The 25,919-nt window shown below is 44.8% G+C and overlaps 1 protein-coding gene across 1 annotated transcript in view; it reads left to right on the top strand.

Annotated features, from left to right (window-relative positions):
• Nucleotides 1–2,735: 2,735 nt before the first annotated feature.
• LOC121328980 (neural cell adhesion molecule L1-like) overlaps nucleotides 2,736–25,919 on the top strand; it is a 72,911-nt gene continuing 49,727 nt past the window's right edge. The window contains exon 1 of the mRNA XM_041274139.1: nucleotides 2,736–2,862. The gene's annotated coding sequence lies outside the window, so the exon portion shown is untranslated. The remainder of the gene's footprint in view (nucleotides 2,863–25,919) is intronic.

Here is a 25,919-nt window from a genome sequence, read left to right as displayed (position 1 = left end):
CACACACACACTGACACACACACAACACACACACACACACACACACACACACACAAACACACACACACACACACACACACACACACACACACACACACACACACACACACACACACACACACACACACACACACACACCACCCACACACACAACACACGTGTACACAGTGTGTGACATGTGTGGTTTGTGTGCCATGTGACACACCCTCCCATTATTACAGACACATGAAACACAGACCGACAGACAGACAGACAGACACACACACTCCAACACACACACACTACACACACGCTGTAAGCTTTGATGTTGTTTGTAGGAGGTGTTCGGAGGAGGTTGACCCTCTGTTCTGCAGTAACTCAGAGTGGAGATGGATTTGTATTTCTCTCAGTGACTCGAACCCCTGCCTTCAACCATCTGCTGTCAGAGAGCAGTGTGGCGGGGAGGGGGAGGGGGGGGGAGTTACTTCTAGCCAAAGCAACTCTTACAAGAGTGTACAAAAACCAATATATATATATATATATATATATATATATATATATATATATATATATATATATATATATATATATATATATATATATATATACAGTACTGTGCAAAAGTTTTAGGCAGGTGTGAAAAAATGCTGTAAAGTAAGAATGCTTTCAAAAATAGACATGTTAATAGTTTATATTTATCAATTAACAAAATGCAAAGTGAGTGAACAGAAGAAAAATCTACATCAAATCAATATTTGGTGTGACCACCCTTTGCCTTCAAAACAGCATCAATTCTTCTAGGTACACTTGCACACAGTTTTTGAAGGAACTCGGCAGGTAGGTTGGCCCAAACATCTTGGAGAACTAACCACAGTTCTTCTGTGGATTTAGGCAGCCTCAGTTGCTTCTCTCTCTTCATGTAATCCCAGACAGACTCGATGATGTTGAGATCAGGGCTCTGTGGGGGCCATACCATCACTTCCAGGACTCCTTGTTATTCTTTACGCTGAAGATAGTTCTTAATGACTTTCGCTGTATGTTTGGGGTCGTTGTCATGCTGCAGAATAAATTTGGGGCCAATCAGATGCCTCCCTGATGGTATTGCATGATGGATAAGTATCTGCCTGTACTTCTCAGCATTGAGGAGACCATTAATTCTGACCAAATCCCCAACTCCATTTGCAGAAATGCAACCCCAAACTTGCAAGGAACCTCCACCATGCTTCACTGTTGCCTGCAGACACTCATTCATGTACCGCTCTCCAGCCCTTCGGTGAACAAACTGCCTTCTGCTACAGCCAAATATTTCAAATTTTGACTCATCAGTCCAAAGCACCTGCTGCCATTTTTCTGCACCCCAGTTCCTGTGTTTTCGTGCATAGTTGAGTCGCTTGGCCTTGTTTCCACGTCGGAGGTATGGCTTTTTGGCCGCAAGTCTTCCATGAAGGTCACTTCTGACCAGACTTCTCCGGACAGTAGATGGGTGTACCAGGGTCCCACTGTTTTCTGCCAATTCTGAGCTGATGGCATTGCTGGACATCTTCCGATTGCGAAGGGAAGTAAGCATGATGAGTCTTTCATCTGCTGCAGTAAGTTTCCTTGGCCGACCACTGCGTCTACGGTCCTCAACGTTGCCCGTTTCTTTGTGCTTCTTCAAAAGAGCTTGGACAGCACATCTGGAAACCCCTGTCTGCCTTGAAATTTCTGCCTGGGAGAGACCTTGCTGATGCAGTATAACTACCTTGTGTCTTGTTGCTGTGCTCAGTCTTGCCATGGTGTATGACTTTTGACAGTAAACTGTCTTCAGCAACCTCACCTTGTTAGCTGAGTTTGGCTGTTCCTCACCCAGTTTTATTCCTCCTACACAGCTGTTTCTGTTTCAGTTAATGATCGTGTTTCAACCTACATATTGAATTGATGATCATTAGCACCTGTCTGGTATAATTGTTTAATCATACACCTGACTATATGCCTACAAAATCCCTGACTGTGTGCAAGTGTACCTAGAAGAATTGATGCTGTTTTGAAGGCAAAGGGTGGTCACACCAAATATGGATTTGATGTAGATTTTTCTTCTGTTCACTCACTTTGCATTTAGTTAATTGACAAATATAAATTATTAACATGTCTATTTTTGAAAGCATTCTTACTTTACAACGTTTTTTCACACCTGCTTAAAACTTTTGCACAGTACTGATAGATAGATAGATAGATAGATAGATAGATAGATAATCATAGTAACAATGATTGAAATATAATAATGATAAGGGAATAATAATAATAATAATAATAATAATAATAATAATAATAATAATAATAATAACGCAGGTGTATGGTATGTGGTGGACTGGAGAGATGGAGAGGGGAACAAAGAGAGGGAAGGAGAGGAAAGAGGGAGCAGAGAGAGGAGAGCATGGTTCTGTGATTTTTCATGCTAATAAAGACCATTTCAATTTGAAATGGACCATTTCGAGAGAGAGAGAGACAGAGAGACAGGGAGAGAGAGAGAGAGAGAGAGAGAGAGAGAGAGAGAGGTGAGGAGAGAGAGACAAAGGGGGGGGAGCAGGGGAGCAGGGGAACAAGGTGTGATAGATTCTGTTTTAGCGAGAGCAAGAGAGAGGGGGAAGAGTCAAAAGGATGATGTCAGTGCTACCCAGCTGCATATCTAAGGGAGGGAGGGAAAGAGGGAGGAGGAGAGAGAGAGAGAGAGAGAGAGAGAGAGAGAGAGAGAGAGAGAGAGAGAGAGTATTGTATAATTATTGCTGCAGCTCAACAGCAGTAACAGACTGAAAGAGAATTTATTGAAAGAGAAAAGAGAGACGCCGAGGACTGGAAAGAGGAGGGGAGCGAGACAGAGTAGAATAGACAAGACTGTCTGCAAAGGTAGGCACATCGCTCTGGAGCCGTGATCCCAAAGCACTGTTTAATTGCACTGGAATTATGTATAACCATGCTGTGGCTCTGCCTCTCTGCATAGCTATCTATTTCAAATACAATAGATTGTGTTTGTGTGTGTAAGTGTACGTGTACATGTGTGAGTGTATAGATATATAGTATGCATTTAATATTCAGTATCCATATCTACATATACATATAATGCTGAAAGGACCAACCAGATCTAAATGAACAAATTCTAATAGAACATATGTTTATAGATATATATATATATATATATATATATATATATATATATATATATATATATATATATAAATTATATAATATATAATAAATTAATAAAATTCAGATCATTTTGATATTCAGATCATTTTCTACTTCTATATAATTCATACAATTGTGTCTATAACTCTGGCTGTAGATGTACATATCTTTGTATTTTATTTTATTCTGTATTCTACACACACACAGGAACACACACAGGAACACACACGCACAGAAACACACAAAACACACACACACACACACACACAGGCACACAAACACACACACACACACACACACGCACGCACAGAGGCCAGTAATTTGCCTTGGAAGGAGCACAATGGTTTCTCATTATCTCAGGGATTAATCTCTGCACTAACGGCCGGGAGAGCGCAGCAATCCTTTCTCTACCCTGACTGCTTTCGATTCCTGCATTCGTGAAATAAAAAGAGAGAGAAAGAGAGGATCTCTCTCTCTCTCTCTCTCTCTCTCTCTCTCTCTCTCTCTCTCTCTCTCTCTCGTTATGGGAGCTGTGATTGTGGAATTCTTTAGAGAATGCAGATATACAGATAATGCTCACTCAGTTAAAACTAGATAGTTTTTTTTAGCACAACACTGCTCCTTCCTGCCTGCAGTTCTATCAGTGCCTGATTAACTCTTACTTCTGTGTGATCTGTGGGTCTCGTTCAGCCCACTCTTGTGGGCTTCTGATTATCGGTCCTTCGGTGCCAAGAGAAACTGAGGGAAGCGCGGCCATCTGTTGAGTTTCATGGGTCTGAGATTTGATAGTAAGGCTGTAAATCTGTCTTGAACAGATTAGACATTTAAAAGCCCTTTTGTGTAATTAGCACAGGACTCACTCCTTGTAAAGCACAGAGAGGTCTGGTAAAGCACATGGAAGCATTGTAAAGCACAGAGAGGTGTGATAAAGCATAGGGAAGCATTGTAAAGCACAGAGAGGTCTGGTAAAGCATAGGGAAGCATTGTAAAGCACAGAGAGGTGTGGTAAAGCATAGGGAAGCATTGTAAAGCACAGAGAGGTCTGGTAAAGCATAGGGAAGCATTGTAAAGCACAGAGAGGTCTGGTAAAGCATAGGGAAGCATTGTAAAGCACAGAGAGGTGTGGTAAAGCATAGGGAAGCATTGTAAAGCACAGAGAGGTGTGGTAAAGCATAGGGAAGCATTGTAAAGCACAGAGAGGTGTGGTAAAGCATAGGGAAGCATTGTAAAGCACTGAGAGGTGTGGTAAAGCATAGGGAAGCATTGTAAAGCACAGAGAGGTCTGGTAAAGCACACTAAAAAATGGCAAATCAGAGTAAACTATTGGTAAATGCATGGTGTAACCACGGGGAAAACAGCAATAATACAGTGCAAGAAATCCAGCGGAGAACTCTTAGAAGAGTTACAGGGTTCCTTTAATCAATAAACACACAGTAATAAAACAGAATAATAGGAAATAAATAAATACATACACAGTAGACAGTGAAGTAAAAATCTCTTTAGTGAACAGCTGAGCTAATGCACTCTCCTCTGAGTCAAGAGCACTCACATTATCCAGAGTGGCAGAGAGAGGGAGAGGAACACGATCGCTCCGCCTTCACTGGAACTGAAGTCTGAACAGCCCAACAAGAATGCTAGCCAAAACATAGTCAGCGCTCCTTTAAAGAGAGCCACAGTGATGCTGTTAATAAAGCTAATAAGAGGTGAGAGAATGGATTTTAAAGATGGTCAGCGCTCCTTTAAAGAGAGGCACAGTGATGCTGTTAATAAAGCTAATAAGAGGTGAGAGAATGGATTTTAAAGATGGTCAGCGCTCCTTTAAAGGGAGGGGCCAGTGATACTGTTAATAAAGCTAATAAGAGGTGAGAGAATGGATTTTAAAGATGGTCAGCGCTCCTTTAAAGGGAGGGGCCAGTGATCCTGTTAATAAAGCTAATAAGAGGTGAGAGAATGGATTTTAAAGATGGTCAGCGCTCCTTTAAGAGAGGCACAGTGATGCTGTTAATAAAGCTAATAAGAGGTGAGAGAATGGATTTTAAAGATGGTCAGCGCTCCTTTAAAGAGAGGCACAGTGATACTGTTGATAAAGCTAATAAGAGGTGAGAGAATGGATTTTAAAGATGGTCAGCGCTCCTTTAAAGAGAGGCACAGTGATACTGTTAATAAAGCTAATAAGAGGTGAGAAAATGGATTTTAAAGATGGTCAGCGCTCCTTTAAAGAGAGGCACAGTGATACTGTTGATAAAGAGAGGCAAGCTAATGGCTGTTTGAATGCTTTGCACTCTCTTGAATTATTCAACAGCTGTCAGTCTCAACCCTTGTCCTCCCCCAGGAATAAAAAAGCAAAGAGCGAGCCTCAGAGATCACTCCTGTAATATAATAATAGTAAAAAAGATGACAAGCCAGGTTTGGTAACTTTGCATAATCTCCCGCATTTACAGAGTCACTTTCGACCCTGCCAATGGCTCCCTGCTGTTTCAAAAAAGAAAATTTCACATTTTCTGAATTTGCATAGTTTATATATTTTTTCTGTATCTGTGATGCCCACTAAAGCGATCATTTATTTATTATCTCTGAACTCGTGTTTCAATGACGGTGTCTCCGGGCTGCAGACTCTGAGCCAACAGGGGGCGTGCACTGAGTAATACCTCCCTCTCTTTTAAACGTCACAGTTTGTAAGGGAAAACCTCTCTCTGTCTGTCTGTCTGTCTGCGCCCCCTCGCCCCCCAGACTGGAACCCAGGCCTCCAGAGGGAGGTGAGAGGCAGGAATGAAAACCTGGTGAATGAACTTCAACAAAACCACATGGCTTTGAATTGTGAGTGTCTGTGTGAGTGATGGTGCTCTGCAGGCCGTGTGAATAATGCAGGAGCCTCTCAGCGAGGCAGCTTTATCTCCTGATTGCATTATTATTGTTATTTTCGCTCCGCTCTCCTCAATGCAGCTTTTCAATTTCAGCTGTTTGAGCTTCGGTTCGTTCAGAGCAGACTAACCTTCACATCCAACAAGCAGACTGACCCCTGACCCTTCAACTGTCAACCCTCCACACACACGCACACACACACGCACACACACACACACACAACACACACACACACACTGACACTGGCCTTTGTAGAGCCACTGTCTGTCTGCGTTGTCACTGAAGAACATTTGGGAAGGGTACAGCTAGAATACTGTAGTCCCTCTCTACCAATGGCAGCTGGATATAGCTGTCCTGTACTTGTGCTACCATCGCCCTCCCCTCAGTGTAATAGAGAACCATTATTGCATTGCCATTGCAGTTTCCCTGTCTGTCTGTATGTATTTCCATTGCAGATCATTTGGAGTGGGTATAGTTAGCACACTGTGGTCCCATTCTACCAACTGCAGCCTCATCCCATTGTAGCTGCTCTATACTTGTGCTACCATTGCCCCTCAGAGTAATACAGAACCATTATTGCATTGCTATTGAAGTTTATTTAGGAAGGGTGTAGCTAGCATACTGTGGTCCCATTCTCCCAGCCTCATCCCATTGCAGCTGCCCAATACCTGTGCTACCATCGCCCCTCAGTATAATACAGAACCATTATTGCGTTGCTATTGCAGTGCCCCTCTCTGTCTGCCTGTCTGCATTGCCACTGAAGATCATTTGTGATGTTTCCAGTTTAACCAAACCCAGTATTATTTTAAGAGACATCAGAGGGGTAATGGTGTTCCTGCGAAGTGTAATGAGGTAGTAATGGGACTCTCAGCTGTGCTGTATCTGCTGTTCCGTTATTGAGCTGACCTCCACAGAAAGCAACGAGGCAGCAGAGTCCGGGTGTTGGAAAATTGATATCGAACAGCGTAATTAATAATTTTAAAAAAGCACATTAAGGGAAAACGTGACGGCTCGAAATGAGTCTCAATTGAATGTTGCTTGCAGGGTACTGAATCAACCGAACGCTGATTAAAAAAAATAATTGCCTCATGCCAGCATCATTGAATACCAAACCTTTTCAGATTGCCAACTCAATAAATAAAGCATGCCACTGCAGCATGCTAGAAAAGAGAATTGGAGGCTCTTATACTCTCTGACCAGCCTCCCTCAACTCTGTGCTGGTGGAGCAGAGAAAGAGAAAGGAAGGCTCTTACACCCTCTGAACAGCCTCCCTCTGCTCTGTGCTGGTGGAGCAGAGAAAGAAAAAGGGAGGCTCTTATACCCTCTGAACAGCCTCCCTCTGCTCTGTGCTGGTGGAGCGGAGAAAGAGAAAGGAAGGCTCTTATATTCTCTGTACAGACTCCCTCTGCTGTGCTCTGCGCTGGTGCAGCCCTCCCTACAGTACAGTATACTGTAGGAGACAGCTATCGGACACTTTGCTGTGTGCAGGAAGCCTGTTGAACAGATTATGCGGGACTGATCCCTGGTTTAAAGCTTATCAGCCTTCAAGGAATAAGCCTTGAAAACTCTTAGAAACCGTCTGTCTGCCAGATGCAGACCGTGGATATATATTAATATAAATACATCATGCTGCATACACGTATACAGCAGACTCTGGATAACCAGGACAGAGCTACAGTCTGACTCACAATGCTATCATAATGCAGGGATGAAATCAGACTCCTATTCCACAGCAGTGTGATCCATTCCAGGTTTTACTACCAGCTTGATCAGCCCAGTGTGTCTAGGCAACAAGCTCAGGTGTTATAATCTTATTATTAAACTCCTAGTGAAACCAGGACTGGATCAAACCGCTGTGCAGCAGGAGTCTTATTTCCATCCCTGCATTGTAACTGCAATTTAATATCACTAGACTAGACGCAGTTAAACTGCACTGGCATTGCACTGCAGGGATGGCATTAAGACTCCGATTGCACAGCAATGGTCGGCAAGACACACAGACAAGACAGACAGACAGACAGACAGACACATAGACAACTAGACAGAGACAGACAACAAGACAGACAGACAGACACCTCCCTATATCACCAGAATCTAATACTCTCAATAACTGATGCTAAATAATACCTAGTTTAATGCTTGCAGGGTAAGCGGTTGTCCAGATATATAGAGAAGTGGTATGTGTGCACAGATCTACGAAGGTGACAGTAATTAAAGCACATAGGCAGTAGCTGGGAGAGGGGGGGCAGCACAGTGAGACTCCCGATTGCACATTTTTAAAAACCTTTTAACCCAACCCCCCCTTTAAGGCAAACGCCCTGCGCTTAAAGCAAGTTGATCTCTGAGGGGGGAAAAGAATGACAAAATTGCAGCTGTAATTCATGCAAATTGGAGTCTTTCTCCTTCTCTCCCTCTCTCCCTCTCGCTCTCTGACAGCAGGTCGACGGGGTGAATGTTTCAAGGAGAGTTTTAATAGCTCTCTCTCTCTCCCTCCCTCCCTCTCTCTCTTTCTCTCTCACTCCCTCTCTCTCTCTCTCTCTCTCTGTCTCTCTCTCTCCCACCCTCTCTCTCTCTCCCTCTCTCTCTGTCTCTCTCTCTCTCTCTCCCTCTCTCTCTCCTCCCTCTCTCTCTCTCTCTCTCCCTCCCTCTCTCTCTCTCTCTCTCTCTCTCTCTCTCTCTCTCTCTCTCTCTCCCTCCCTCTCTCTCTCCCTCTCTCCTCTGTTCCTGTCTCTCTCTCATCTCATTGTATCTCTTCTTTCTCTCTCTTCCTCTCTCTCTGTCTCTTTCTCTCTCTCCCTCTCTCTCATCTCTACTGCACCTCTTTCTCTCTCACCTCTTCATCTTTCTTCCTCCCTCTCTGCCCTCCCTCCCTCCTATATTCCCTCTCTCCCTTTTCTAGTCTTTCTCTCCCCACCCCCTCTCTCCTCCTATTTAGACTCCCCTGTTGCACCTCCCACACCTTTGCAAACGAGACCAAGAAAAATGATGATTTGATGGCAGTAGGAGGTCCTGTCCTCTGCGGTGGGTCCTGGGAAAAAGCTCTTGTTTCTCGTTTGTACATCATTAGCTGCACGACTTTCCAATTTGTCCTTCTCCCGAGGCGTCCCTATCATGAGCTGATGCAAGACTTTTGGCCAGAGCTGTACAGTGTCTCTGAGCGCCATTGTCAGTGTGGATCTGCCTGCCCGGGTGAATGCCTTGCTGTCTGGCGGCTCTCGGTTGTTCAAGGCGGAGCTGCAGGGCATACGGCTCCAGCAGACACAGCGGAGAGGGAGTGTGTACTAGATGAAGGAGACACACTCTGCAGGGTCCAGTCTCCCCTTGCCAAATTTTTCCCACTGGAGAACGTCAGTCAGCCCCCATGCCTTTCTCTTTCTACTGTGCATTTCTGTTCACAGAACCCTGTGGGGTTCCTCTGTCACCTCCAGCCCTGGCCGGATCCACAGTGATCAGGGGAGTACAGCGCTGACAGAGTCTCTCTCCTCAGTGAACTCACCAGCACCCCGACTGAGGGAGGGGAGGGAAAGGCCAGTATATTCTCACATCCAAGCAGACAGTTCTCAATCTACAATAGTAATACTCTATACTGATAGCATTCGTTGGGGGCTCTAGCAGCACTGTACCCTCCTCTAATTGCATGGGGTGCAGCGGGGTACAGCACAGCGGGGGGGGGGGGGGGGGGGGGGGGCGAGAGTGGGGGGGCTTGTTTCTGAGTACAGACTACCAACGTCTGCCCTGTGCTGGATGTCTGGACCTTTTCCCAATGGCGTCTAACAACACACACACACACACACACACACACACACACACACACACACACACACACACACTGATTGCATTATTATTGTTATTTTCGCTCCGCTCTCCTCAATGCAGCTTTTCAATTTCAGCTGTTTGAGCTTCGGTTCGTTCAGAGCAGACTAACCTTCACACACAAGCAGACACCCCTGACACAACTGTCAACCCGTCCACACGACACAGGGTTAATTCACTGACACACACACACACACACACACACACACACACACACACACACACACACACACACACACATCCCCCCCTCCCCTCCCAAATCACTCCTCAGCTTGCTCACCCTGTATCTGCAACGACCTTGAAAAGGCGTTTTTAAATTAAGGTGAGGATTGCTTGAATTAGCTAAATGGCTCCACTCTCTCTCTTTCTGTCAATTACTGCAAACCTAATTTATTTTCCCTATCCGAATTAGAATGCCTCATATTAATTGAGTTTTCAGTGCAAGACAAATGATTTAATTACAGTAGTTAGACGTTAACTAGGGTAGTCTTTCAGTCTAATCACTTTCTGCTGAAAGAGTTAAACATTTATAATAATAATAATAATAATAATAATAATAATCTTTATTTTTATATAGCGCCTTTCATAGTGGACCAGCCTCACAAAGCGCTTTACAAGATACGAGACTAGGGTGTGTGAACTATGCATCAGCTGCAGAGTCACTCACAACAGCGTCTCACCCCAAAGACGCAGCACAAGGAGGTTCAGTGACTCGCTCAGGGTCCCACACAGCGAGTCAGGGGCTGGTTAAGGCACGGCAGTGTGGTGTGCAGGAGGAGTCACACAGTCAGGGGAGCGCAGGGGTCCCTGAGGGTCTCTCCTGGCAAAGGCACGGCAGTGTGGTGTGTAGGAGGAGTCCCACAGTCAGGGGAGAGCAGGGGTCCCCGAGGGTCTTCCCTGGTAAAGGCACGGTCGTGGGGTGTGCAGGAGAAGTCACACAGTCAGGGGAGCGCAGGGGTCCCCGAGGGTCTCCCCTGGTAAAGGCACGGCTGTGGGGTGTGCAGGAGGAGTCACGGGACCACAAATATTAGATTTTGCTTAATTCCCCTGCCAGTTTCCCACATGCTTCTGTTTTTGATCTTCACTCTGAGACAGGAAGAGTGATCTGAAGAAAGGCATTTCTCACATTGCCAGGGTGACCATTTGTCATAAGAGTTAACAGAGAACAACACAGCCACTGTCTCCCAGGCTTGAGAAAGAGAAGCGATGGAGAGGAGTGGTCTGCTAGACAGAGATGCTGTGTACAGCAATGCACAAGGGGGGGCATTCAGTCAATACAAACGGGGCAGAAAATAAACACCACTGCCTTTAAAATCATTACAAGAATGGCCAATCACTAACACACCCTTAGTCAAGCAGTCCAGCGTTTGGGCTCTAGTGCCTTCATCAGTGTTATTGAAACTAGAAGCACTGTAAAGCACAGAGAGGTGTGGTAAAGCATAGGGAAGCATTGTAAAGCACAGAGAGGTCTGGTAAAGCATAGGGAAGCATTGTAAAGCACAGAGAGGTCTGGTAAAGCATAGGGAAGCATTGTAAAGCACAGAGAGGTCTGGTAAAGCATAGGGAAGCATTGTAAAACACAGAGAGGTCTGGTAAAGCATAGGGAAGCATTGTAAAGCACAGAGAGATCTGGTAAAGCATAGGGAAGCATTGTAAAGCACAGAGAGGTCTGGTAAAGCATAGAGAAGCATTGTAAAGCACAGAGAGGTCTGGTAAAGCATAGGGAAGCATTGTAAAGCACAGAGAGGTCTGGTAAAGCATAGGGAAGCATTGTAAAGCACAGAGAGGTCTGGTAAAGCATAGGGAAGCATTGTAAAGCACAGAGAGGTCTGGTAAAGCATAGGGAAGCATTGTAAAGCACAGAGAGGTCTGGTAAAGCATAGGGAAGCATTGTAAAGCACAGAGAGGTCTGGTAAAGCATAGGGAAGCATTGTAAAGCACAGAGAGGTCTGGTAAAGCATAGAGAAGCATTGTAAAGCACAGAGAGGTCTGGTAAAGCATAGAGAAGCATTGTAAAGCACAGAGAGGTGTGGTAAAGCATAGGGAAGCATTGTAAAGCACAGAGAGGTCTGGTAAAGCATAGGGAAGCATTGTAAAGCACAGAGAGGTCTGGTAAAGCATAGGGAAGCATTGTAAAGCACAGAGAGGTCTGGTAAAGCATAGGGAAGCATTGTAAAGCACAGAGAGGTCTGGTAAAGCATAGGGAAGCATTGTAAAGCACAGAGAGGTCTGGTAAAGCATAGGGAAGCATTGTAAAGCACAGAGAGGTCTGGTAAAGCATAGGGAAGCATTGTAAAGCACAGAGAGGTCTGGTAAAGCATAGGGAAGCATTGTAAAGCACAGAGAGGTCTGGTAAAGCATAGGGAAGCATTGTAAAGCACAGAGAGGTCTGGTAAAGCATAGGGAAGCATTGTAAAGCACAGAGAGGTCTGGTAAAGCATAGGGAAGCATTGTAAAGCACAGAGAGGTCTGGTAAAGCATAGGGAAGCATTGTAAAGCACAGAGAGGTCTGGTAAAGCATAGGGAAGCATTGTAAAGCACAGAGAGGTCTGGTAAAGCATAGGGAAGCATTGTAAAGCACAGAGAGGTCTGGTAAAGCATAGGGAAGCATTGTAAAGCACAGAGAAGTCTGGTAAATCATATTAATAAAGGGCAAGCTATGGAGATGCATTAGGAAAGTGCATTTGAGGTTGTAACAGATCTGTGATGATTCCCGATCTCTCTCTAGTATTCTCCAAGCACCCCTCCTGGAGTTGTCAGTGAGTGTGATCCAGTGCAAAGCTAGCTGCATGATGGAGTATTTCACTCTGAGTGCTGGAGCCGGGGTGCAGCTGGTGGTTTCCAGTAAGCTGAGTCACACAGAGACGCTCGAGAGACCAGTGAGTCACTCAGAGAGGAGCTGCTTCACACATTGAAGGCATCGCCAGCAATCAGAGACACGCAGGGGCTCGGGAGTGCAGACAGACAGACACACAGACAGACAGACTCACAGACAGAAGAGTGCATCTGTCTGTCCGTCACTGCACTGTGTGTCTGACAGACACCTGACAGACAGACACACAGTCTCGCAGACAGACTCGTCTGAAAACAGACATACTTGCAGACAGACACACAGCGACTCGACAGACAGACACAGACAGACCGACCTGACAGACACACAGACACGTCTGTCTGAACGTCTGTCTGACAGTCACGCAGACAGGCAGTGTCTGAGCGTCGCAGACAGACACACAGTCCACTCGACAGACAGACACACAGACACTCGCAGACAGACACACAGACTCGCAGACAGACACACAGACACACAGACTTGCAGGCACGCAGGCAGGCAGACAGACAGACAGACTCGCAGACAGACAGACAGACACACAGACACACAGACTCGCAGGCAGACACACAGACTCGCAGACAGACAGACACACAGACACACAGACACACAGACTCGCAGGCAGGCAGGCAGGCAGGCAGACAGACAAACAGAGAGACAGACACACAGACACACAGACAGACACACAGACACACCGACAGACAGACAGACACACAGACAGACACACTGACAGACACACTGACAGACACACTGACAGACAGACTCGCAGACAGACGGACAGGCAGGCAGGCAGACTGAGAGACAGACCGCGGGCTAATTCAGTAGCCCTTCATTCCTGCCTAGTTTTGTGTTTTTCCCTCACTGTTATGAAGGCGTGCACAAATTCTCAAATGGAACTTTAATCTGAATGTATAGAAATCATACACATTTATTGCTAGAACATATGAAGTATAAAATTATGCATTAAATATATTTCTAGATTCCCCCCCCCCCCAGTGCATTGAATGACATCTAGAAAAGTATTAATTAATTAATTAAGACATGCAGCATTGCTTCAGTCCCAGGTGTTTCATTAAAAGCACAGGCTCTGCTCAGAGCTCCGGGATTCAATATAGGAGTTTAAGGAACGGTATCTCACATTGCTTACAGGGGAACACCGAGCGCTGATTCTGTCTGTCTGTCTGTAAAATATATACATGATATAAATACTAAACTCCTAACCTACGGTTAATATTAGCGCTCTTATATTGTTGGGGGTAGAATCTGATAATAGACTGTGTTGAGTGGAGTTCTCTTTCCTATAGACCTCTGTACAGCTCTGCAGTGTTGAGAGTGGAGTTCTCTTTCCTATAGACCTCTGTACAGCTCTGCAGTGTTGAGAGTGGAGTTCTCTTTCCTATAGACCTCTATACAGCTCTGCAGTGTTGAGAGTGGAGTTCTCTTTCCTATAGACCTCTGTACAGCTCTGCAGTGTTGAGAGTGGAGTTCTCTTTCCTATAGACCTCTATACAGCTCTGCAGTGTTGAGAGTGGAGTTCTCTTTCCTATAGACCTCTATACAGCTCTGCAGTGTTGAGAGTGGAGTTCTCTTTCCTATAGACCTCTGTACAGCTCTGCAGTGTTGAGAGTGGAGTTCTCTTTCCTATAGACCTCTATACAGCTCTGCAGTGTTGAGAGTGGAGTTCTCTTTCCTATAGACCTCTATACAGCTCTGCAGTGTTGAGAGTGGAGTTCTCTTTCCTATAGACCTCTATACAGCTCTGCAGTGTTGAGAGTGGAGTTCTCTTTCCTATAGACCTCTATACAGCTCTGCAGTGTTGAGAGTGGAGTTCTCTTTCCTATAGACCTCTATACAGCTCTGCAGTGTTGAGAGTGGAGTTCTCTTTCCTATAGACCTCTATACAGCTCTGCAGTGTTGAGAGTGGAGTTCTCTTTCCTATAGACCTCTATACAGCTCTGCAGTGTTGAGAGTGGAGTTCTCTTTCCTATAGACCTCTGTACAGCTCTGCAGTGTTGAGAGTGGAGTTCTCTTTCCTATAGACCTCTATACAGCTCTGTTCTCCCTGTCTGTGTGTGGGTTTTCTCCAGGTACTCCCATTTCCTCCCACACTGCAAAGAGTGTGGGAGGTTGCCCTGTGTGTGTGTGTGGTGCCCTGCGATGGACTGGCATCCCGTCCAGTCCTGCCTTGCGCCCTGTGTCTGCCGGGTTGGCCTCCAGCTCACCGCGATCCTGTAAAGGATTAAGCAGTTACAGATAATGGATGGATGGGATTCTCAGGCTGTCTGTGCCATTGCCTCTTGTGGAAATGACACCAGCAGACAGGCCCTGTCACGCTGGATTCCAAGCAGAGCCACAGTCTCAGAGTGCTTCTGTAGCAGCACAGCCCGACAGCAGCACCACCACTCTTCAAGAGGTTTTTCAAATACGAAAGAAATGCTTTTTGACGTGCTGTTCCTTTTTTACATTGTTTTTTTTTTATTATTCTATTTTAGAGATTACTTGACGTAGTTCCTTCTAGTTTTACCTAAAAATCCTTATGCATGCTAAAAGAAACTTCATCAATTCAACGGCAAGCGTTTCCACTAGAAGTCTTTCTCAGCGTCTTCAACAGAAACCCTTGTGCTTCTCTTGTTTATTTCTGTAGTTTTTTGCTGATTTTTCGTAGGTTTTGGTTTCGTTTGAAGCCCCTAAAGAAGAGGTTGTGCACACAAAGCCAGCCTTGTGTGAACCCCAGCAATGTGGTCTAGGAAGCTGCTTCACTGAACTAAGATGCTTTGAGAGCTCTGGAGCTCTCTTTGGTTGCCTGAGACTCACCTGCTTGATCTGAGACTCTTAATCAATTTGATTTTGTTTTGTCAGCACACATCTGACTGCTGTACTTACTAACACAACGAGGATCTCCCCTGTTCTACAAACTCCCCTCCCTCTCTGTGCTTTACAATGCTTCCCTATGCTTTACCAGACCTCTCTGTGCTTTACAATGCTTCCCTATGCTTTGCCATACCTCTCTGTGCTTTACAATGCTTCCCTATGCTTTACCAGGCCTCTCTGTGCTTTACAATGCTTCCCTATGCGTTACCAGACCTCTCTCTGCTTTACAATGCTTTCCTATGCTTTACCAGACCTCTCTGTGCTTTACAATGCTTCCCTATGCTTTACCACACCTCTCTGTGCTTTACAATGCTTCCCTATGCTTTACCAGACCTCTCTGTGCTTTACAATGCTTCCCTATGCTTTACCAGACCTCTCTGTGCTTTACAATGCTTCCCTATGCTTTACCAGCCCTCTCTGTGCTTTACAATGCTTCCCTATGCTTTACCAGACCTCTCTGTGCTTTACAATGCTTCCCTATGCTTTACCAGACCTCTCTGTGCTTTACAATGCTTCCCTATGCTTTACCAGACCTCTCTGTGCTTTACAATGCTTCCATGTGCTTTACCAGACCTTTCTGTGCTTTACAATGCTTCCCTATGCTTTACCAGCCCTCTCAGTGCTTTACAATGCTTCCCTATGCTTTACCAGACCTCTCTGTGCTTTACAATGCTTCCCTATGCTTTACCATACCTCTCTGTGCTTTACAATGCTTCCCTATGCTTTACCATCCTTCTCTGTGCTTTACAATGCTTCCCTATGCTTTACCAGACCTCTCTGTGCTTTACAATGCTTCCCTATGCTTTACCATCCTTCTCTGTGCTTTACAATGCTTCCCTATGCTTTACCATGCTTTCACTGTGCTTTGTCACACTGTGGGCCACTTATATAAACGTGATATTAGAATATCCTGATGAGTTTTAGACGAAACCCATCTTCAATTGCTGTTTGCAGTCAGCCTGTCGAGTGGCTACAGTATTTAAACAGTCCAGTCCTTCTGAGCACATTAATGCTCACACCCAGTTGAGTAACTCAGAGCCCTGGTCTGGTCTGACAGGCAGGCCCCAGAGCTCCCCAAGGACCGAGCCGTGCGCTCCCCGGCAGCGCTGTGTCTTGTGTTCAATTTACACGTTGTGACACATCGACCGGCCAGCTGTTAACAAAGCCCTCAGTCATTTCCAGTCAACTCTGACTCTTCAAGGGCGTGTTATTATTATTATTATTATTATTATTATTCATAATAATAACATGGTTCCATTTTCTTCCTGACGTGTGCAGTGCTGAAAGAACTCTCTTTTTATCTAAATTGCACTCTAGTCTTGTTAACTAGTGTCTGTGTGTGTGTGTGTGTGTCTGTGTGTGTCAGTGTGTGTGTGTGTGTGTGTGTGTGTCAGTGTGTGTGTGTGTGTGTGTGTGTGTGTGTGTGTGTGTGTGTTTGTGTGTGTGCTCTGTGTGTGTGTGTGTGTGTGTGTGTGTATGTCTGAGTGTGTGTGTGTGTGTGTGTGTGTGCGTCTCAGTGTGTGTGTCAGTGTGTGTGTGTGTGTGTGTGTGTCAGTGTGTCAGTGTGTGTGTGTCAGTGTGTCAATGTGTGTGTGTGTGTCAGTGTGTCTGTGTGTGTGTGTGTGTGTGTCAGTGTGTGTGTGTGTCAGTGTTACACATACACTGTACACCACACACATACTGTGTGTGTGTGTGACAGTGTGGTGTGTGTGTGTGTGTGTGTGTGTGTGTGTGTGTGTGTGTGTGTGTGTGTGTGTGTGTGTGTGTCTGTGTGTGTCTGTGTGTGTGTCTGTGTGTGTGTGTGTGTGTGTTGTGTGTGTGTGTGTGTGTGTGTGTGTGTGTGTGTGTGTGTGTGTGTGTGTGTGTGTGTGTGTGTGTGTCTGTGTGTGTCTGTGTGTGTGTGTGTGTGTGTGTGTGTCTGTGTGTGTGTGTGTGTGTGTGTGTGTGTGTGTGTGTGTGTGTATGTGTGTGTGTGTGTGTGTGTGTCAGTGTGTGTGTGTGTGTGTGTAGTGTGTTGTGTGTGTCTGTGTGTGTGTGTGTGTGTGTGTGCGCGTGTCTCTGTGTGTTTGTGTGTGTCTCTGTGTGTTTGTGTGTGTATGCGTGTCTCTGTGTGTTTGTGTGTGTCTCTGTGTGTTTGTGTGTGTGTGTGTGTGTGTGTCTGTCGGATTCACAGAGCTGTCAGAATGTTAGTGGGAGTTGTCTGTGACACACTTGGCTCATCAGACAGATGAAGATCCTGGTAGTGACAAACGAAATTGACAGAGACAGCTGTCAGTCTGCATTCACCTAGGACACTGATGCACAGCGAGTATGTGCTAGATCTTCCTTCCTCCCTCTCTTTCTACCTCCCTGCCTCCCTCTCTCCATTCCTGCCTCCCTCTCTCCCTTATTTATTTATTTCATTAATTTGTAGCAATTCACTTGCTCCATAAAATGGGTGTAAGTTTCACCCACCTGTCCCTTTTATTAGGGTCAGTAGTCTGGCCAGGTTAAAACTCAAATTCCCATAGTTCCTTGCTATCACCCTCTGTTCATCCTCTCACCCCATTGGCTCATTCCTCCAATCTCAGAGTATTAAAGCTGGCTGGCTAGACCAAGAGGGAACTCCCTTTTCTCTTGAGGAATCCATTTAATAAACAGCATATTACTTAATTCTAGAGTAACTTGTTAATCTTGTACTTTGTCTAAACCTTTCTTTTTTGTTTACACTGTTACTTGTTTAAGTTTAGTTCCTGTTCAAGGTCTGTTTAGGGGTTGTTTTTGTTAGCGTGTTCTGTCTTCATGTTGTTCCTGGTCCTCCTGATATTTTCCAAACGGCTGTTCAACCCGGTACTACACGACAGACCCGCCATTTTCAACGATCATTGCATTGCGTCACTGGACTTGTTTGGCCTAAATTTCATTTATCATCCATTGCCATGAAGACTGTCTTTGTAATTGGTTTCCCTGTATAATTATTCATTCACCTTTGTCTTTTTGGCCTGTCGGTGTGTTGGTTTTGTATTGGTGTGGTGTTTGTGTGTGTGTGGGTTTATTGGAGGCCCACCAGACACTGCATTCATTTCGCTATAGTGTTATTTTTGACTATAAAAATAAACCGTTTGTTCATGAAATTGACACCCCTGACGTCCCTGCTTTTGCTGTCTGTCACTCTTGCTGACTTAGTTAGTTACAGATATTGGGCCAGTGGTATCTCCTTAGGGAGGACAGTACAACTGCTTCTCAGTTGTGCAGAGTGATCGCTACAAATTCAAGGATGCATGCTTCCATGACTGCCTGCTCCCCAGAGATTTTTGGATAAGAAATGAAACTGCTGACTGAGTCTTTTCAAGCTACCGATGAAACAGTATTTGAGAAACTCGTGATGAAATTATAATCCATTATCATGGAACTTAGTCTGGATCTCCCTCCCCCTCTCCTCTCCTCTCCTTTCCTCTCCTCTCTCTTGCCCCAGGCTCAGCTCTCATTGGTAACTGTTTCAGCCTTGTTATTTTTGTTTGCTCTGCGTGACACATTTCAAGCACCACTGAGAATCATTTGCCACCAGCACTGTGAGTGTGTGTGTGTCTCACGCTCTTCTCTCCTCCCAGTTTGCTCCCAGTCCGCTGCTGGTTCGACTGGCTTCATGCTGCTGGCGACAGTTTGTCCTCCACTGCCTCTCTCTCTCTCACTCAGTCTATCTCAACTTGCTAATTACTCTGTTAATTAAAGCACAACACTCATTAACTGCTCATCTGCTTTATTTTCGCCCGGAACTGAAGCGTTTAGTGTGTGTTTGAGAGCAAACAAAGAAAATTATCTCAACCAAATAGTCATTATATGTGTGTGTGTGTGTGTGTGTGTGTGTGTGTGTGTGTGTGTGTGTTTGAGTGTATGTATTTCTTTGTCTGAAAGCATGATAAAGCATAGGGAACCATTTTAAAGCACAGAGAGGTCTGGTAAAGCATAGGGAGGCATTGTAAAGCACAGAGAGGTCTGGTAAAGCATAGGGAAGCATTGTAAAGCACAGAGAGGTCTGGTAAAGCATAGGGAAGCATTGTAAAGCACAGAGAGGTCTGGTAAAGCATAGGGAAGCATTGTAAAGCACAGAGAGGTCTGGTAAAGCATAGGGAAGCATTGTAAAGCACAGAGAGGTCTGGTAAAGCATAGGGAAGCATTGTAAAGCACAGAGAGGTCTGGTAAAGCATAGGGAAGCATTGTAAAGCACAGAGAGGTCTGGTAAAGCATAGGCAAGCATTGTAAAGCACAGAGAGGTCTGGTAAATGCAGAGTATAATCAATGGTGGAAAAACTGCCAAATATCTGTGCAAATGTACCTTTGCAAACTTTAATATCGACTGAAAGTAGATGTAAGGTGAGGATGAAATAAAACTCTACAGGCGATACAACACAATCCAAAACCTGTGGTTCTGACACAGCAGGGGAGGCAGGAAACAATCTCGTTGTCACGGAAACAGCTGGATGAGAGGTTCTGGTTGCCCCTGACGACCCTATTGGTGAAAAAAATCCCTCTAAATTATTAAGGTTTCATAGAGAGCGAGGGGATGTGAGAGAGGGAGAAAGATGAAAGAGAGAAGGAGAGGGAGAGACTTTTGACTTTAAGGGTTCTTTATTGAAACATTTGAAAAAACTAGAATTTACAATAAAAACACAAAATTCAACTAATAAACAAGGTTATATAATAGAACAAATCTTTATATATATATATATATATATATATATATATATATAGATATATATATATATATATATATATATACACACACACACACACACAAAAAACTGTCGCTCTCCCTCCTCCCCCAGCACACACAATCCCTCATTCACACACCAACGCTGCTGAAAACTCTGTAAGGAGGAGAGAGAGAAGGGGAGAGAGAAGGGAGGAGGGAGAGGGAGAGAGAGAGGGAGAGAGAGAGAGAGAGGGAGGGAGAGAGAGAGAGAGAGAGAGAGGGAGAGGAGGGGAGAGAGAGAGAGGGAGAGAGAGAAGGAGAGAGAGGAGAGGTGGGGAGGGAGAGACAGAAGGAGAGAGGGAGAGAGGGAGAGGTGGGGAGGGAGAGAGAGAAGGAGAGAGGGAGAGGTGGAGAGGGAGAGAGAAGGAGAGAGAGAGAGGGGGGGAGGGAGAGAGAGAAGGAGAGAGGGAGAGGTGGGGAGGGAGAGGGAGAGAGAGAAGGAGAGAGGGAGAGAGGGAGAGAGGGGAGGGAGGAGAGAGGGAGAGAGAGAGAGGGAGAGAGGGAGAGAGAGAGAGAGAGAGAGAGGAGAGAGAGAGGAGAGGAGAGGGAGAGAGGAGAGGAGAGAGGGAGAGGGAGAGAGAGACGGAGAGAAGGAGAGAGAGAGAAGGAGAGAGGGAGAGAGAGAGAAGGAGAGAGGGAGAGGAGGAGAGGGAGAGAGAGAAGGAGAGAGGGAGAGGTGGGGAGGCACCAGCCCTGCACTCAGGTCACTTATTAGATACATTTTGTACCTGGTAAAGTGCAGGTAAGGACTGTATAGGCTAGAGTACAAAAATGCATGGCAAACCAAGCATAGGGAAGCATTGTAAAGCACAGAGAGGTGTGGTAAAGCATATTAAACATGAGGATCCAGGGCAAGCTGTGGTAAATGAATAGTAGCCAAGGGAAAGCATGGGAGGACACTGCAGTGTTCTTGTGGTACTGTGTTGGTTCTAGCAGGTTTGACAGAGCGTGGACATTCAGCGACAGGGAGCGAGAGAGTCTAGCCTTTACTCAGGAAGACAGGAGAGGGCAATTAGTGTCACACGGCTGTCACTCACATGCCAGTCACTGACAATGGGATGTTTCTGAATTAATACGCTGCATAGATTTCCTGTCTGTCTGCGTGCGAGCGTGATCCAGTAAGACAAAACTCCACACAGGGAGAAATTTGACAAAGAAGTAAATATTTTGTCGAGTTTTACTTCTTAAAAAGGTGTTTTACAAAGTGGGGACGTTCCCACAGCGTCGTTTACTTCAGGGGTTACTGTCTTTGTGGGGACATTTTCTCAAATTTTGTCCCCACATTGACAGTAATACCTGCACACACACACTGAGACACACACTGTCACAAAGATGGCTGGAGTGGGGGACGTCAGACCAGAAACAGGAAATAAACAAAGAGAGGTGGAGCTGAGCGAATGGTCCAGCTCAGCATTTAATATTGAACAGACAGACAGAAAATAAAAGGTTGCAAGACAAACAAAACACAGGACACGGCACTGGTAGCCAAAACAAAGATGAAACAAAACAGACTAACACTAAACAAACACGGTGAGCTTCTATTTGAACTATTATTATTATTATTATTATTATTATTATTATTATTATTATTATTATTATTATTATTATTATTATTATTATTATTACCTCCGTCTCCAATCCCGTTCTCCACTCATCGAGCACACAACCCCGAGTGAGTGAAAACATGCTGCACTTATGCAGCTGTACTGAGACTCGATTGCTAATCAATCATTCAATTGGACTCTCGGTACAACTGCATGTGAATTAATAAAGTGCAATTCCCCGTGCTCGCATATTATTACATTTTACCTGCATGTGAAGTGCTGAGCAATCCTCGTGCCTAAATACAAATATACATTTTAAACACTCGTGTTATACAGACCCGTTTATACCCCGTGTACCAATGACTTTAGCATAACTGAGGCAGAAGTGTTAAAGGGACTAGGAGCTCTTAAAATAAACAAATCCCCTGGGCCGGATGAGATCCTCCCAGTAGTACTCAAAGAAATGAAAGAAGTAATTTACAAACCGCTAACCAAGATCATGCAGCAGTCTCTTGACACAGGGGTGGTACCGACAGACTGGAAAATTGCAAACGTAATACCGATCCACAAAAAGGGAAACAAAACTGAACCAGGTAACTACAGACCAGTAAGCCTGACTTCTATTATATGCAAACTTATGGAAACTATAATAAGATCCAAAATGGAAAATTACCTATATGGTAACAGGGTACTGGGAGACAGTCAGCATGGTTTTAGGAAAGGGAGATCGTGCCTAACTAACTTGCTTGATTTTTTTGAGGATGCAACATCCATAATGGATAATTGCAAAGCATATGACATGGTTTATTTAGATTTCCAGAAAGCTTTTGACAAAGTCCCGCACAAAAGATTAATTCTCAAACTGAACGCAGTTGGGATTCAAGGAAACACATGTACATGGATTAGGGAGTGGTTAACATGTAGAAAACAGAAAGTACTGATTAGAGGAAAAACCTCAGAATGGAGTGTGGTAACCAGCGGTGTACCACAGGGATCAGTATTAGGTCCTCTGCTATTCCTAATCTACATTAATGATTTCTATTCTGGTATAGTAAGCAAACTTGTTAAATTTGTAGACGACACAAAAGTAGGAGGAGTGGCAAACACTGTTGCAGCAGCAAAGGTCATTCAAAATGATCTAGACAAGATTCAGAACTGGGCAGACACATGGCAAATGACATTTAATAGAGAAAAGTGTAAGGTACTGCACGCAGGAAATAAAAATGTACATTATAAATATCATATGGGAGATATTGAAATTGGAGAAGGAATCTATGAAAAAGACCTAGGAGTTTTTGTTGACTCAGAAATGTCTTCATCTAGACAATGTGGGGAAGCTATAAAAAAGGCTAACAAGATGCTCGGATACATTGTGAAAAGTGTTGAATTTAAATCAAGGGAAGTAATGTTAAAACTGTACAATGCACTAGTAAGACCTCATCTTGAATATTGTGTTCAGTTCTGGTCACCTCGCTATAAAAAAGATATTGCTGCTCTAGAAAGAGTGCAAAGAAGAGCGACCAGAATTATTCCGGGCTTAAAAGGCATGTCATATGCAGACAGGCTAAAAAAATTGAATCTGTTCAGTCTTGAACAAAGAAGACTACGTGGCGACCTAATTCAAGCATTCAAAATTCTAAAAGGGATTGACAGTGTCGACCCAAGGGACTTTTTCAGCCTGAAAAAAGAAACAAGGACCAGGGGTCACAAATGGAGTTTAGAAAAAGGGGCATTCAGAACAGAAAATAGGAGACACTTTTTTACACAGAGAATTGTGAGGGTCTGGAATCAACTCCCCAGTAATGTTGTTGAAGCTGACACCCTGGGATCCTTCAAGAAGCTGCTTGATGAGATTTTGGGATCAATAAGCTACTAACAACCAAACGAGCAAGATGGGCCGAATGGCCTCCTCTCGTTTGTAAACTTTCTTATGTTCTTATGTTCTTATGTGATATGTACACCAACATTAACACACAACACGCAACGTTGATGTGTTCTAATGTGGGTCCCCGCCCGGGTTGAAACGGTGTGTTGCCTCTGCGTGTGTGTGGTGTGACTCTGTGGTACGACTCTGTGTCTGACACAACGCACACACCGAGACGCACACACACACACTGAGACACAGACACAGAGGCACAAACACAGAGACAGACATTGATCACAGGCTGGTTCATTATCTTCTCTGTGCTTTCCTACACTGATAAACTAATCAGCATTTTACAAAAGCATCTGCAGGGTATTTTATTTGTCATTTATAATGCAATCTAAACATTGTATGAAAAGGTTTTTAAATGATTCATGTGCTTTGCATCAAGTTTTGCCCGAGTGAGTGACTGGATGCAAATATATATATATATAAAATTCAGCTGCTGCTTCAGGTTTGTAAATGTCTTCTCAAGCAGATAAAATGTGATTGTCTTTGTTTGGGGAGGATCAGGAAATTGCATTAATTGCAGCGTGTGGAAATCAAGCACCAGATCCACGCAGGCAAAGTGACACGCTGAATTAGAAACATCTTACAATCTTTATAGGGAGCCCCCTAGAAAACCTCCCCTTCATCAAAGCACACAAAAAGCATGAAGCTGCAGAGTGGTAAAGCACAGGGAAGCATTGTAAAGCACAGAGAGGTCTGGTAAAGCATAGGGAAGCATTGTAAAGCACATTGAGGTCTGGAAAAGCATAGGGAAGCATTGTAAAGCACAGAGAGGTCTGGTAAAGCATAGGGAAGCATTGTAAAGCACAGATAGGTCTGGTAAAGCATAGGGAAGCATTGTAAAGCACAGAGAGGTCTGGTAAAGCATATGGAAGCATTGTAAAGCACAGAGAGGTCTGGTAAAGCATAGGGAAGCATTGTAAAGCACAGAGAGGTCTGGTAAAGCATAGGGAAGCATTGTAAAGCACAGAGAGGTCTGGTAAAGCATAGGGAAGCATTGTAAAGCACAGAGAGGTCTGGTAAAGCATAGGGAAGCATTGTAAAGCACAGAGAGGTCTGGTAAAGCATAGGGAAGCATTGTAAAGCACAGAGAGGTCTGGTAAAGCATAGGGAAGCATTGTAAAGCACAGAGAGGTCTGGTAAAGCATAGGGAAGCATTGTAAAGCACAGAGAGGTCTGGTAAAGCATAGGGAAGCATTGTAAAGCACAGAGAGGTCTGGTAAAGCATAGGGAAGCATTGTAAAGCACAGAGAGGTCTGGTAAAGCATAGGGAAGCATTGTAAAGCACAGAGAGGCTGGTAAAGCATAGGGAAGCATTGTAAAGCACAGAGAGGTCTGGTAAAGCATAGGGAAGCATTGTAAAGCACAGAGAGGTCTGGTAAAGCATAGGGAAGCATTGTAAAGCACAGAGAGGTCTGGTAAAGCATAGGGAAGCATTGTAAAGCACAGAGAGGTCTGGTAAAGCATAGGGAAGCATTGTAAAGCACAGAGAGGTCTGGTAAAGCTTAGGGAAGCATTGTAAAGCACAGAGAGGTCTGGCAAAGCTTAGGGAAGCATTGTAAAGCACAGAGAGGTCGGGTAAAGCATAGGGAAGCATTGTAAAACACAGAGAGGTCGGGTAAAGCATAGCGAAGCATTGTAAAGCACAGAGAGGTCTGGTAAAGCATAGGGAAGCATTGTAAAGCACAGAGAGGCATGATAAATTTGCACAGTAATTTGGCATTGTCAAGCAGATTATAAAATCTGGCAGATAGAGATCAGCTCACAGATCTGGGTGCCTGTGCAGCTCTGCTGTCCTGCTAGAGTGCATGTTGCACGCGGTGACGCTGGGTTCTAGTCTCCCCTCAACAATGCTAACTAGGTCTGGAGGGGCGTGCATCGAAACCCTTCGTTAGATTAGCAGAGCCGAGGGGATCACCACTCTCACTCCAACAGGAGCGGCAGATTGAGAAACTGCAAGCTGGCCTCTAATCTAACTTTGAGATGAATTTTCAGTAACCTCAAGTTTGGACTGGAGGGAACACCCTTTCTCTTAAGGGGGTGAGGGAGGGAGGGACGGAGGGAGCAGTTTATCCTCCATGCCTCTCTCCCACTCTCTCTTCCCCTCACCGCCCCCCCCCCTCTCTTCCACTTTCTTTCTCTCTCTGTTGCACTCATTTGTTGTATCAGCAGCAGATGGTATGTGGGTTAGACTTC

Source organism: Polyodon spathula, chromosome 16 (assembly GCF_017654505.1).
Source record: "Polyodon spathula isolate WHYD16114869_AA chromosome 16, ASM1765450v1, whole genome shotgun sequence".
Taxonomy (NCBI): Eukaryota; Metazoa; Chordata; class Actinopteri; order Acipenseriformes; family Polyodontidae; genus Polyodon; species Polyodon spathula.
Note: the sequence above shows the minus strand (reverse complement) of the source record. Positions and strands in the feature narration are given on the sequence as shown.